Raw genomic sequence first — 6,042 nt, forward strand, 5'->3', positions numbered from 1 at the left:
AATAAAAATCACAAATATTCTGAAAAATACATATTTACAACAACAAATACAAAAATATAAAGAAGCAAAATTTCTAAATTACAACAAAGATTCTAAGCAACATAGTAACTACTACTCAGTACTTTCTAAATACTGCTATAATTGTAGCAATTGCATAAAAAATCGTTAGCTAAGTAGGTATTTAGATGCTTACTTATGTAAATCCAATTAGTAGTCCCTTACCGGTACATATTCATTATACTCTGAAGTCAATATAAAATCGATTGTTTTTAAAAATGGAAATACACTTACATACTATTAACGAGAACTGTACTTTATAACGACCTAAAGTAATTGAATTTTAATTAATTAATGTAGTTAATCCAATAAATGCCAATTTGACTAACACCAAACCATAATGAATTAAATCTAAAAAGAAAAACTAAAAAAATTATAAACTAAAATTTAAATTCTTTAGTACTTTTAAATTTTTCTAAATTGTTTTACTCATTTTAATCATTTAATATAGGTTTTTAGAACTACATATTGCAAATATTAATTGGAAGAAAAAAGTTGAACATCAGAAAAGAAACATTTCAGAAGAATATTTTGACACTATAAATATTTTTTCGTTCAAGGGTTATATACACTTAGAAGGCCGAAAAAAGCGTATTTTCCGGAATTTTTGTGAGAAATTTTTTAAATTTATTAGTAAAAAAATTTTAACTCATATTTACGCTATTTTAACTGTATTTTTTGACTTAATATTAATAAAAATATTTATTTGGAAAGGAACTACAGCTGATCTCTAGGAGCTCCTCTCAAAAAAGACGTTTTGCGGTGACCACTATTTCTCTGCGCTGGATTCTCTGGAATTAAAAAACCAAGCATATTTCGTTCAAGTAATGTTAAATCTAGTAAAGTAAATTGAAGGAATAAGCAAAATACATTTTTTTGATAAAATGGAGGTTTCCGAAAAAAAAATAGATTTTTGAGCAAAATTCTTCGATACTTAAACAAACTGAATAGACACATTAATTTTATTATAATTAATTTCTTTTAATGAATTTAATTTTAATGTTAAACTTACTTTATGATCCCTTGCCTTCTGTTGAACACTTCGTAGGATCGCCTTCCATCCTAGACTTTAACAAACTTTTTTGGAGCAAAATTCGTATTAGTTCTCATTTCCTCATTTCGAGGTTCCCTACTTTTTTAAGGAAAAAACACAGAAACTTACAAATTAATGGGAAATATTTATCATCATTCGAAAGAACATTCTTTGGGATTTATTTTTGAAGATTATCTCTTTCAAATGTTGGACGCGACTACCACTCAGATCCGTTGAGTCCAATCTTCGCTGGCTCGTTCGAGTATTTCGACTGATAACTGGCAAATGACACGCGTAATATTTTGTTTTAAGGCTTGAATCGAAGCGAGATTGTCCATATAAACTTTAGAATTTACATATACCGACAGGAAAAAATCCAACAATAGGACATCACACGGTCAATCGACCGGCCCAAAACGTTAAATTATCTGCACTGTTTGCTCGAAAACGTAAGACCTTCTTGGAACTTTTTAAGAGCCCAAAGAGCGAAGCGATGTCACTTGAAAAGGTCGAGCCGCTTCAGTTCTTGTACGAGCTGTATTTTATACTCTCCCAATTTAAGATCTCGACATAAAATGCTCCGTGTCGTTCCATATGTCAGGGTTACTGAAACTTTTTTAACATGGAAAAAGAAATTTCTCCCCTAAGAAAAAATCAGAACACTATCGGGCGTGTAGCTGAAGACATATTAGAGTAAGTGTGCTCCCTGTTTCTTTAAGCATCTGCTATAATTTGTTCGATTCATGACTCTCCCATGCTTGGCGAATGTCTATCTAAGTTTAGCCATATACTGGTACTCGAAATGTATTGTTCATGTACATGTGTGTATGAAGTTGTATATTTATTTCTGAAAATTTCTCCTTTTACAACACTCTGCCGTCAGTTGCAGAGTTCAAAGTTGAGAAGAGGTCTTAACATACCACATAATACTTCGACCCTTTAGGAAATCGTTTTATATTTTAATCATTCAGAAAACTAAGATCCGGTATTCTATTTATAACATGCAGAGTTTTATGAGGATTTGAAACAAAATTTTAGTTTTGGTTATAAAATAGTTATATATTGGTTATCCTACACTCATATTGAAAAACCAAATTTGATTTTTGGTTATAAAATGGTTATATATTGGTTGCCTCACACTCATAAAGATAAACGTTATAAAATGGTTATATATTGGCTATCATACACTCGTATTCATGTTATAAAATGGTTATAGATTGATTATCATACACTCATATTGAAAAACAATTTGAGTTTTGGTTATAAAATGGTTATATATTGGTTGCCTTACTCTCATAAAGATAAAGAAACATAAAAAATTTAATTTAAGCGTCAATTCTATATAAATCTTCTATATAATGCTTCTGATATGTATTTTTTTGATTAATTTGGTTCGATTTCCACTTTTTTACGAACTTTCAATATTTTTGTTTTTTCAAAATTCACAAAAAAATTTTGTCTAATTAATTCAAATTCGTATACAAAAGTATAAGGGGTGTCCATTCTTAGTATCGTTACAAACTAATGATTAAAACTAAAAAAAATATTTAAAATACAAAAAGTCAAATTCTAAAATTCAAACTCTTCTTATCGAAATAAATTTAACAAAATTGCCCAAGCAATTATTCAACAACTTCATTTTCTACAGTAGTAACTAGAAATAAATAGATATATGTCAGTAGAATTTTCAAAGAAAAATGTTGCAAGTGTATATTTTATATTAAAAAAGTTTATTGAAATGAAAATTTTGAAAAAATTATATATTCTAACTTCTAGTGAGATATTTCTATATTAGATTTTTACAATAAAAAATTGCATTAAAAAATAAAAAGGTTTAGTAAGAATACTTATAGCATATGCTGTATGTACTTTCAATCCAATGAAGTATGTAAGTATGTATTTGTACTCAGCATATTTCGAAATGGAAAAAACAAATATTTAGTAGTTTTCATATTTACATAAGGTGAAAATAATGAAAGTAATTAATTACATTAAAAAAACAAAAACAAAGGTTTAAAAATTAATTTCAATTGGCGAAATCGGAAGCAATTTTCTGTACATATGTACTGAAGGTTCTAGACTTATATACATATGTATATACTTCTGTGCGTATATTTACTTTAATTACCGTTAATTATACATATGTACGCTCATATAACACATATGTATGACTTGTGATCATTAATTACATATGTTTGTATGTTTTGCGATTAGCTGCAAACAAGGCGAGCAAAATTCTACATTGTACACAATTATTGCAATTACATGAAGAGATTACAAAGGCAAAAACAAATTCAACAAAAATTAGCCATTAATCGTGTGTCTATGAAATGTCTGAAATTGAAGGCGAATCAAGGCACAACAACAACAAATCAATAAAACTCACAAAGGCGATGAGGCAGATCAGCTTTATATAAACTTATATATATAAGTATATACATATATACATATATATATATATATATATACATACTGAAATAACATATAAAGAAGACAATGTAATTTTAAGTAATTAGTTAATATGTAATTGAAGTAATAATGCATTGTTGCATACGCAAAGCCAACAATAACAACAGCAACAGTAACATTGAAAGTATTCAAATGAAAAGCAATGAATTTGATGTTACAAGTACATATAGTGTTAAATTAAGAACAACAATAAAAACATGTTATTTAGTTATAAAATATAATGAAAAGTGTTTAAATCTCATTTTGGGTCAAGATGAACGATAAGAAATGGAACCACTTTAGGTAGTGATCAGGTAGGTAGGTAGGTAGGAGTGCCGCTCTATCGGGCTCAATTAACACTTTATGTGCCATTTTGATGCACTGTTCGTAGAACGTCCTGTATCTGCTATTACGTTTCACAATCTCTTTCAAACCATTTTGAGGTTTCGATGTAACTACTTATGTCCGATATGCTTTTAGTGGAAATCCATTCAAGGTTTGGTGCTAGATGGATTCCAAGTGTTTTGTGTCGGATCTGTGCTAGAGCTGGGCATTCACAGAGAAAGTGGAAGATTATTTCCTTGTTCCCTGCTACTCTGCAGCCACGGCAGATGTCATTGTAGGGCATACCCATTTTGGATGCGTGTTCCCCAAATGGCCAGTGCCCTGTTGTGGTAGCTGTAACTCTGTAAATACTTTTCCTTGACCTGTTTAGTAAGTCGTTGGTTCTTTTCCTGTCATACGTTAGCCATAATTGCTTAGTTATGACGCATTTTGTGATGTTTTTCCACCTGTTATTTGCAATTTGTTGAAATTGTCTATTGATCTCTCCTTTGATTGATCCTAGCGGACATGGTATTATCTCCGCCTCGGATTCGTTGAGGAAAGCTCCTGCCTTTGCCAACTCGTCTGCTTTTTCGTTACCGAAAATGTTCCTGTGGCCGGGAACCCAGATCAAGTTTAGTTGGAGCTTGTCTTTTATTGCGCTTAGTGCTCTCTTGCAGTTGTGTACTGTGCTGGAGTTTGTCATGGGTGAAGACAAGGCCAGGAGCGCCGCCTGGCTATCGCAGGCTGATCAGATACTCCCTTAATAACTCTAACGTAGTGAAACCACAAGACCTAGAGGGTCATTGGTTTTCCCATTACTTGGCATGATACGGTTCCTAAAACAATTTTCTAATTAAGTTACAGCTTCATCCTACACAAAACAGTACACTAATACAGCAGCGTAGTTTTCTAAGCTGAAAAGCCGCCTGTAGAACCTTTTCATGTCTTGCATGTACTTATACCGTCCTTTTTCCTTCTTTACCAGCATAAGCACCGCTTACGCGGTTATAGCCGAGTTAACAACATCGCGACAGTCGTTTTTTTCGATATTTTCGATTAATTCGAGTTAGCAGGTGCAGCCAGGTCCACCTTCTCCACCTTACCTTGCCAACGGTGGGGAGGTCTTCCTCTTTCCATGCTTCCACCGGCCGTTACTGAATCGAAAACCTTGAAAGCTGGAGTATTTTCTTCCATCTGGACAACAAGACATGGCCAGCGTAGCCGCTGTCTCTTAATTCGGTGAACTATGTCAATGTCCTCGTATATCTTGTACAGCTCGTCGTTCCATCGATTGCGGTCTGGAGAAAGCAAAACTAACGGTGCGGTTGTTGAGGCCAATGATATCAATATGATTAGCGTACGCCAGCAGCTGTACACTGCTCGCTTGATATTGAACGGCTCGGACAGGTTCTTCCCGATTCTTACGGAGTTTTTGATGTTACTCAACTTCAGCTTACACAGCCGTATTAGTTTTGCGGGGATACCAAATTCAGACATCGCGGCATAGAGGCAGTTCCTTTTCGTGCTGTCGAAGGCGGCATTAAAATCGTTCATGCGGTGCTGTTTGTCTATCTTTTACGGAACTTTTCTGCTATATAGTAAATTTTCCAGGTCTAAAGCCACACTGATAAGATAAAATCAGTTTATTGACGTTAAGATTCAGCCTTTCACACACTACGCTCGATAATACATATATATGTGTTATTAAATAGGCTTATCCTGCCTTAATTGGCCCAGATTGTGGGATCCTCCTTTTTGTGAATTGGGCAGAGCATACTTATGTAGTTTCCAATCGTCGGACATGCTTTCATACGACCACATTTTGCAAAAACGCTGATGCATACACTTTGTCAGTTCTCAGTCGCCGTATTTGAATAGCTCAGCTGGTAATCCAAGGATCCCTACTGCTTTCTTTAAACCGCTCATCCACGGGAGTGTATACCAGCCCTCGACGACTCAGTCTTTCTCCCACCAGGAATTCTACACCGAATTTGCGCTCTTTTATATAACCACTGTAGTAAATGTCACAAAGACCCACTCGACAACGTCCCTGTCCCATCCATCGCATTTCTGGATGTCAGCCTTTACATTTACGAGCTCATCTAAAACCCCATTACCAGGGAGAGGCTAGCCTTACTGAGGGCAAAGAGACCACTTGATCTCCCTGTTGAAGGGAG

Source organism: Bactrocera tryoni, chromosome 3 (genome assembly GCF_016617805.1).
Source record: "Bactrocera tryoni isolate S06 chromosome 3, CSIRO_BtryS06_freeze2, whole genome shotgun sequence".
In the NCBI taxonomy this organism is placed as follows: Eukaryota; Metazoa; Arthropoda; class Insecta; order Diptera; family Tephritidae; genus Bactrocera; species Bactrocera tryoni.